The following is a 9,889-nucleotide window of genomic DNA, read 5'->3' on the forward strand; positions in this document are numbered from 1 at the left end:
CTGCACTTCCCTAGCACAGCTGCGTTCTGTACCATGCCTTATTCGCAATTACAGCTGTGCCTGAGGGCACACGTTTCAGCATGGAGCTGCCAGATTGCTTCGAGGCAAAGCTGATACTGCATTAATATTAAACGCATTAATAAGGTACTGCTTTGGCCATCCTCATCAGAGAGAGGTCAAATGTTCAGGAGCAAGATCTGCTGCACTTCCCTAGCACAGCTGCATTCTGTACCATGCCTTATTCGCAATTACAGCTGTGCCTGAGGGCACACGTTTCGGCATGGAGCTGCCAGATTGCTTCGAGGCAAAGCTGATACTGCATTAATATTAAACGCATTAATAAGGTACTGCTTTGGCCATCCTCATCAGAGAGAGGTCAAATGTTCAGGAGCAACCTGTATCTTAGCACCGGAAAAAACACTGAGCAGAGGTTTGGTTTTTTTTTTTGAGAACAGTTACATAGAGCATAAAAAATACCAAGTTTCAAACTATGTGCTTACCAAATAAGCTAAATATGGCATGAGGAGTTTGAGGTTTGATTTGGTACAGGAAAAACAGCTGAGAGAGGTGAGATCAGCTGCATTTCAAAGTGAAATTCTGAGCTAGCCCCCCTCCAGGAACAAAGGCAGACAACCTGAGCTCAGGCTTGCTTATCTGAAAAGTAACAACTGCAAGATGAAAGACAAAGCCCTGGCTGCATGTGAAAAGGGACCGCATATTTTGTCTTTTATTATCAATTGCATTAAATACTGACTACACACCGGGTGTCAAATAGTGGATTCTCAAATGCTCATGTGGAAGCAGCTTTAAAAAAATATTAAACGTTACATTGGGAATTTAAGTCAGTTTAAAAACAAGATCCAACCTTCACATGGCAGCAACAGGTTGCAGACTTAATGCTCCAGCGTACTAACAAAGCTCTTCTATACTGTTAGGAGGGATTCGGTGTAAGCTCAGACTTGAAATATCTAAGCGCCCTAGCACAAAAGTTCAAATTCCAGCAGGGCTGACTCAGCCCTTCCGCCTTCCAAAGTACATAAATCTAATTCCATGCAGTTTTACTGTGAAAGGAATTCTTAAAAGCAGGGGTCCTCTTCCCTGCTGTGCCGAAGCTGAGGGTTCCCTCTCCTATGATATTTTCTGTTGTTTCCTGCCATTCTTCATCAGAGAACTGACTGGCAGGCTCTGTGTCAGGTCCAGCGATCAGGTGGTGTCGTGGTTTAACCCTGGCCAGCAACTCAGCCCCACGCAGCCGCTCGCTCACTTCCCCCCGGTGGGATGGGGGAGAGAATTGGAAGGGTAAAAGTGAGAAGACTTGTGGGTTGAGATAAAGACAGGTTAATAGTTAAAGCAAAAGCTGTGCACGCAAGCAAAGCAAGGAATTCATTCCCTACCTCCCACTGGCAGGTGGGTGCTCAGCCATCCCCAGGAAAGCAGGGCTTCATCACGCCTAACAGTCACTTGGGAAGACAAAACTCCGTAACTCTGAACATGTCCCCCCCTTCCTTCTTTTTTCCTCAGCTTTATATGCTGAGCATGACATCATATGGTGTGGGATGTCCCTTTGGTCAGCTGGGGTCAGCTGTCCTGGCTGTGCCCTCTCCCAGCTTCTTGTGCCCCCCCAGCCTCCTCGCTGGTGGGGTGGGGTGAGGAGCAGAAAAGGCCCCGACGCTGTGTAAGCCCTGCTCAGCAATAACGACATCCCTGTGCTATCAACGCCCTTTCCAGCACAAATCCAAAACATAGCCCCATACCAGCTACCGTGAAGAAAATTAACTCTATCCCAGCCAAAACCAGCACAGGTAGTTACTTGTTGACACTAAACACATTGCTTTGGGAGCCTGATACCAACTTACAGAAATACAAATGACTTGCAATAATTTACAGTTAGTGCAACATAGTTCCAAATACTAGTTACATAAAAAATTCCAAGCTACATTTTAAGATACTTCACTTAAAATGTTTTAAAAAGCAGCATCAAATCCAAAATTAAAAGCTATTGTTTGTGTGCTTACAGGTAATTTATTAGGTACTCTAACATGCCAGCAAGCTTCAGGATACACCAAATTTGCGGGCAATTTACAGTCAGTTTGGCCAATGTCCATGATGCATTCACTTTAAACATTTACTGTTAACTGTCCTTCAGTAGGTGTGGGGAAAGCCAATCATCATCATCATCCTTCAGTAAAAGCAATGTGGCATCACAAAACCCCCCCACCTAGCCCAGTAAAAGATACTTACGTTAAATAACTTTGTGATTCTTTTTTCCCTTGTTTGATTCTTAATTATTATGATGGCATTGAGGGGGGAAAAAAAAAAATCAAGTGTGTTTTGCAACGATCAGCTTGCGTTGAGCACAGCCAGTTCTCCCTAACGCCACTGGGGTTCTTCCTACAGAACTCCTTTCCAGAGTTTTTACGTCTCCAGCAAGGCAGGAAGTCCGTGGATCTAGGGGACAATCACTTCAGAGCCAGCTAACAGAGGTAGAGAAAAGATAATTACGAGCTCAACAGAAGCATCCCAGCCTGTGAAGAGACAAAAAGAGTATCTGGTGCAAGATAAACAGGTAGAAGCGTTTCTTAAGAGAACAGTTGTTTGAGATTGTAGCCTGTGATGATAAAGAAATGAGTCATCATCCATCACAATGAACACGCTCTAAAGTTAAATCATTTGATGTGGTAACTTAAAACCACATTCAGTTTTAGATTCTTTTCTAAACCTACATCAAAGAGGAGGAACTTCCAATAATTCTCATTAACCACTACAGATCTACACAGGTACACCAATACTTTGGCTCTTAAATAGCATTTTTCTTACTACTTCAGGAGAGTTTTATGACGTATCTCAGCAAGAAGGAAAAAGATGGTAATAGAACTGGGGAAAGACACACATGGGGCAAAACCACATCCCCAAAATTACCCAAGCAGGCCACGGCACAAATGGACAACCGAAGGGCTTTTAAAAAGCCCCATCAAAGGCTGTAACCAGACCACACCACTTCGATAGTTCCTGTTACTAAAGCAGCGCACGCAGTAACAACTGCGGTTAAAACCTGTGCAGCGCTAGAATGAGATTGTATTTTTATTAACTTAAATGGTACATAAGCACCAAAGTTACCACCCCAGTTCAGGCAGACTAGTGGTCTCTTTATACTACTATCCAGGTTTCAAAACTAAAATGCTTCAGAGGAAGGTGCAAGAAATTCCAAGGGAAAAGTCCGCTTCCAGTATGAAAAAAACCCCCATATATATATATATATATGCAGAATAACATTTTTATTCACCCCACGAGTGTTCAGTGGGCACTGTGTCCCTTTCCACATCTTCTGGACAGTAAACACCATCATTCGAGAGGAATCCAGGGCAGAATACCACCTTTCAACAGAAAGAGTTATTAACATGGCAACGGTAACCTTTGCAAACTCAGCCAAAGTTATATATCCCAGCAGTTTAGAAACATCTTGGCAAATCAAGTCTCAGTAAGGTTTAAAAGCAACACCTTCCTAAATTCCAGTTACTCAGAGGTTAAAGATAAACCTTCCCACTCCCCCTTCTTTTCCAGTCACCTCGGTTTCTGAGAAAGATGACAAAAATGCATAGACATATTAATATTATATCCTATGACCTCAGCAGTCTGATTTTTCAAGTGGATGCAGAGAATAACTTGCAGAGAGATGGTTATGAGAACACTCAAACAGCACACGCAGGTCACTCACCAAATCAGCGTTCCCTAAGGAAAATAGTTAAAGCACCTTTCAATTAAAGCAGCACTTCTACTTCCTACATTTCAGCAATGAGAAACACAACAAGAAAAACATTCCCAGGTGTAGGATTTATTTTGTGACACTTCTTTACCGGTAATGTTTTGCAGTCTATACCCAGAAGGCAGAACTTAAAGCTTGTTTGAACAAGATGTAACCTAGGGAGAGAGAATGCAGCACACACCGACTGATACAAGCAACCCTTCCAAGCTAAAGGCATTTTAAGGGTTAACAGGAGTGGGATGCAGTTACCATTTCCTATCAAGATGACAGTTTTGGCATTCAGTATCAATAAAATCTTTGAATGAACTGAGTTAGTACTGTGCCTCTACTGTATGAATTTGGGAAATAAATGCATTGAGGTGGTATAATCACTTATATGCTTAACCCCCCTGCCCCCCAAACCCTCTTCTTTTGACTTGAAAAATAATTTGGGCTGTTTCCCAGCATAAGTTCAGGATCTCTTCGCAGTTAATCCTGTAGACGTTTCCAAGTTAAAGGGCTGGAAAGAGGTTGACTGCTGAAGTTTTAAAGGATAGACCTAACATCAAGGTCAGCATTTCAAGAGTTAAGGGGTTTGCAGCAACATTGGCTCAACCCTGCTGCACAGATAAGCATCTTTTCCTGCCTTTGATGAATGCAGCTAGACTTCAGGTCTATTAAGAACACTGCTAGAGACCATTTCATTCAGCACTGGCTTTTTTCATGACCCTCCGACAAACTTTGCAGTTCATCTACAACCGCTTGCTGTCCCCAGTGTTAATTCTTATCTAATTAGATTGAATTTGCTGAATTTTAACACACATTTCTTTCCCTGCTGCTCCTTTCTAGCTACAAAGTTTAAGCTGCTCTGTGGAATCTGAAGCTCTTTTCCTAACAGACAACACATAATGGTTTACATAAATCTAACAAGAAAACACCACGCTATATAGCACTTAATTAACAAGCTGAAAATAGATTCAAGTCTTGAAACAATTCTCTGAGAAACACCATCCAGATAGTTTTTGAAATAATGCAGAAGCTTATTCAATGGCCTACAAGTGATTTTTTCCAGTATCTCCCAAAACCAGAGCTATCATCCCCCCCCAAGACAGTTTTTTCTTTTGTGCTTTAGCTACGCATCAGACCAAGAGCCGTGCAGAGCCCTCTGATAGGACGAGCTGATCAGACAGAGGCCTTTGTCTTCAACCCCCTAGTATCCAAGTCAAGGTATACAAGCAGACTTGCCGATCCAGCATACAGAATCTAAAATTTATTCTATAGGGCAACGAAGTTTTGAAGCTTTCAAATCCTTGAAAGCACTGGCATGGGGCTGATCGATTTTTAACTGAAGGAACCCACTTGTGCATAACCTACCAAAAGTAACACTCATTTAGGAAGGTAACAGAAGCTGAAGGATCAGTTCAAACATACATCCAGCATTATTTGGTCAAGAAGCTTTTGAGAAACCCAGGCGAAAGCACTTCTTCCAGACAGCTCAGGTTGGTGGGGCTAGAGAGAGGGAACAAAACACCAAGGCAAGGGGTTTGGGCACAGGCAGTGCCAACGGCATTTCTGAGGGGATCCAATCCTTCCGTATACACCAGACAGTGTCTGAAGCATCCCTTAAGTGATCTGCTTGGTGCTGCCCTGGAGTTTGTCTAAAACCCAGTTTTAGGTATCTGGGATGCTGTGTTTTGGAAACCAGTTATCTTACAGTGGTATTATGAGAGAAGTTTTAAATACAACCTTAAAATAAATTATATTGTCTATAAATTCTATTCTATGTCAGAAGCAGAAACTAAGTCATTTGTAGCAAATGATTGTATTGTTAATGCTTATCCATCCAAAGAAATCTCTCTGCATCTACTTGTGAAGGGTGAGGAAGCAGGGCACAGATAAAAATAGATAGAATGAAATAGTCATTTTTTAAATTTATTTGCAGTATGGCAACTTAAAGACTGGTGCACATAGTGTTAAAAGTCTTGAAATTATGTTTACATACCAATATGTTAGTGAGAAATTACTTATGTCTGTATTCTGAAGTGGCTCATCCAAATCAATTCAGGTAAGCAAAACATTACGTATAGCTTATTTTAAACATTCGCTTCAAATGGCAATAGTGTTAAATACAAGGTACTCGTTCAGCCAATTTTATTTTCCAGTTTAATTCATAGGATCCTTCTAGTATATTTTTACCTTTTTTCACATAAAAGTATTTTAAAAACCCATAGTGAATTATATGTGGGATCTTCAACATCTCAAAGGGTTCAGCTCAGCAATGCCTCTGCCCCTGGATTTCAAACCTGTATTTTCTTTATTACAAAAGATTTATTTTATTACAGGTTTGTTAAAGGATACTATATAAAAACCAACTTATTTCTTTTTATCCATTATGTCAATATTTAACCTTTACCATATTGTTCAGTGAAACACAGTAATGTGCTATTACGACATATAAAAGGCAAATCTCAGTTCTAAGGAGCAAACATTTATCAAATAAAAAATGGGTAACAAATTACAGAGTGAAGAGGGATGCTAACAGAAGGGTATATGGTAAAATATCTACAGAAAACTACTCAGTGGTACTACCTCTGCAGAGCCCGAGCCACATTCTGGAGACACTGAATAAACTCAAAACTGGGCTTCTTGCATAGCTTCTTCATCAGAAGGTTGTCACCAAATTGTGCTAGAGAGAAATACAGTGAATTGTCTGAAACGTTCAAGTAGCAAACCAGAGGAATTTTAACAACTCAAATCCAAAAGCCTTCTTCTTATCACATTGCAGTCAACATTTTTCTCCTTCTTCTTTTGGCACAACAAGTTTTTCGGGATGGTGGTGGTGTCAGTTATCTTGCTTTCATTCCTCTTATTAAGTTTCCAAAGCCATTTAAATACAACAAAGTACAGAGGAACAGCCAACAAGGTACAGTTCTTGCACAGTGAATTCCGCATCTGCGTGGAGTCGGCAGACTACAGAAATAATTTAATACAGGTGGGAGACTTGTGTTACTGAGAGGCAAGAACAGGAGGAATCAAGTGAAACAAAACTTAAAGCAAGCAAACCACAGAGATTGGCCTCATTAAAGAAAATCCTATTAAAAGCCTTATCAACTTAAAGCTAGGCAAAGAAAGCATCTTCTGCTAACAGCATTACTGCTGTGACCCACAACTAGAAGCCTACCACATGCCAGTGTGCTGGCCCCAAACTCTTCTTCACCTGATAGCGCTTACTCTTTTCAGAAGGAAGAGGAGCATGTAGTAATACCCCAAATCTGTGCACTTGCAGAAGCGTATGCATCTCAGAAAGTAACAGTGTACACTATGGGGACCAGCCATTTCAACTCTTTCTTCTTAGGGCGCATCCTTGCTTTGACAACCAAGTATCATTTCTGGCTTTCAAAATCTGATTGCACTTCAGAGAATTATTTTACTGGAAGATCTGTTTGCAAACTGAACTGTGAAAATTTTCTACACAATTAAAAAAAGTCATTTTCCCTGCAAGATGCATCTGACATCAGAATTGAAAAATGCTTGCTATTGCACTGCAGTAACATTGGCACAAGAGAAATGCAGTTTACGTTGTCTGTCTTCCTTACATCACACCTACTTTGACAGGGACTCCTAATCACAGTGAATTTACTTTTTGATTTGACTTCATCCTGCATCACAGTTCCCCACCAGAAAGTGCTCTGTATCTAAAAGATAACTGCCACTACTTGACAAGACCAGAAAGCAAACAAAAACTCACAGAAAGGGGGGATTCCCAACATCAGAACTCTGTGTTTGTCTGTTTTTGTAACATATGATTCTTTTCATAAAACTACTCTTGTGCGGCATTGCCCCAAATACGCAAGTCTCAGGCATTTGGTTTGAGATCTATTTAATCAGAAGACAAAATGAAAGGCTGGGTACCTTTTAATTTGATAAGGAAGACAGTTTAAGAGCATTAGTCTTTCTTCTTTTAAAAAGGAAAAAGCCCCCAAAACCTAAACCAGACTAACTAAAATTCACTACCATGTTATACTACAGCATAGCTCCAGTACTACTCAAGGGGAAGACTATTTTTAGTGCGAACCGAATTCTCTTCCTATTCTTTATGATAGTGAAGAAACTTGAGCTGTCCCCTTTAAGCTAATTCCTATGAAATTTACTTTTATTAATTTAGAGCTCCCAATTAGAGTAATACATTTAAAATTACTTCTGAATAAACAGCTCAGGAAATCCAGACTGCAGATAGCATCCAAACAACTTCTTTTGGCTCTCCATTAAGCTATTTCATACCATTTACTAAAGAGCTAGTATCACATTTCAATAGTCATCCCTCTCCCTCCAATCCTACCAAGGGCAATTACATGCAACTTCTAAAAGCAAGCAGTTAAGTATTACCAAGGAAATGATGATTGTCACAATGCAACAGAATATTAAGGCCAGTGAATAATAACTGAATATTTATAAATAACACTAATTTCTATTAAAGCCTGCTTTTCCAAATACAACCAGAACAAAAGCACAACAATTCTGTAGTGTACCAAGTGTATATTTCAATTTACTGTATGCAGTCTAACAACAAATTTGGTCATAATTTACCAGATATACATAAATGATTTAAGTAGTAAAAGAAGATTCAGTTCCAAGAGAGTAAGTTCATACCTTGAGGAAAAAAAAAACAAAACAAAACAAAAAAAGGAAAATACATTAAGAATGTAGAGCCAGGTCCAGTTTCTAAGCATTAAGTGAGCAGTATTCTAATAAAGCGGATTTAGGTGAATTTCAGATATATATATATATTTATATATATAGACAGATCTACCAATTGTAAACTATGGTTTTAAAGGGGATAAATGGGATGGAGAAATCTTTATGCTATACTTACATATTCACAAAGCAGAACATTACTTTAACGTTTAAAATACTTTTTCATTCATATCATCTTTGCCCAACTAATTTCTACTTTGGACCCCACCAGAATTACACATTATTCATTTCAGCCTAGAACAATGAGAATAAGATGTATTCTTCAGTTTAAAAAAAAAAAAAAAAAAAAAAAAACACCCTCCCCAAAAAAACTAATTATCTGTCAGGTTTACAACAATGTGGAAACTACCAATGAAACAAGTGGATGATAAAAAAGAAGCATTTTAATTCCCATATAACTGTAGTTCAAACTTATCTCAGCTTCAATCAGCAAAAACAATGTCTTAACATTATGTTACTGTTCTACTGGTGTAAAGGACAACAGTAAAGCTTGTCTCTTTAAATACATACCAACTTTGATCAGATGGAGCACCATTAAGATTCTGTCCGTCAAAGCATAGTTCAAAGTTATCCACACAACTAGCATAATTTAGTTACCTGATATAAAATAGGAAAAAATATACTCATTTTAAAATTAAACAAAGCTGAAAAATATGGTGACCCTCAATTGGTTTTTATACAGTACTGTCACACTGGCCTAGCTATGTGTCATGATAAATGCTCTGCATATTTACTCGTTGTGACATAATAGTACATCAGATGTATTGTTCCAATGATTGCCTGAATTAATTTGCCTTAGGCTAGACAACACAGAGGAGTTCAAGATGAAGGTGTAATGCCCTCCCCTCCCTATGAAAGAGGCCTGAAATCATTGGTACAATATTACAAGCTTAGGAAAAAAATCCACATGGCTACAAAAATTCAAGTTTCAATGCCTCCTAGAAAATTTGAAATAAAGAGTGTAGGGAGCATATCATCCTGAAAAATAGACAACTCAAAGAGCATTATTTTGCTTTGGACTTCTTGTTTTTCTTAAAAAAAAAATTCCAGCAAATTAAGTCAACAAGTTAAATGTAATTGGTTTATATTAAACACTAGCAACAACCCAGTAAGTACAAAAGAATAAAAAATAGTTTGTGTTCATTTTAATGACGAACGATGGGCACAATAGCCTAGTGTCCAATTCACATCACATAAACTAGCCAAAAACCGACGAGTAAGAAATTATCAACCAAGAAGTTGTTTAATATGACACTTTCTCCATTCCTTGTATTTTTATTCTGTGGGACTGAGGTATACACCAGGGAAGTCAAAAAGTTTGAGAGGAAGGGGGCCTCAGAGGAGGGAGGAAACATTATTACATCAGATACTTTTTAGCATGACTACCCCTTT

The sequence above is a fragment of the Egretta garzetta genome, unplaced genomic scaffold (genome assembly GCF_000687185.1).
Source record: "Egretta garzetta isolate BGI_Z169 unplaced genomic scaffold, ASM68718v1 scaffold251, whole genome shotgun sequence".
Lineage (NCBI taxonomy): Eukaryota > Metazoa > Chordata > Aves > Pelecaniformes > Ardeidae > Egretta > Egretta garzetta.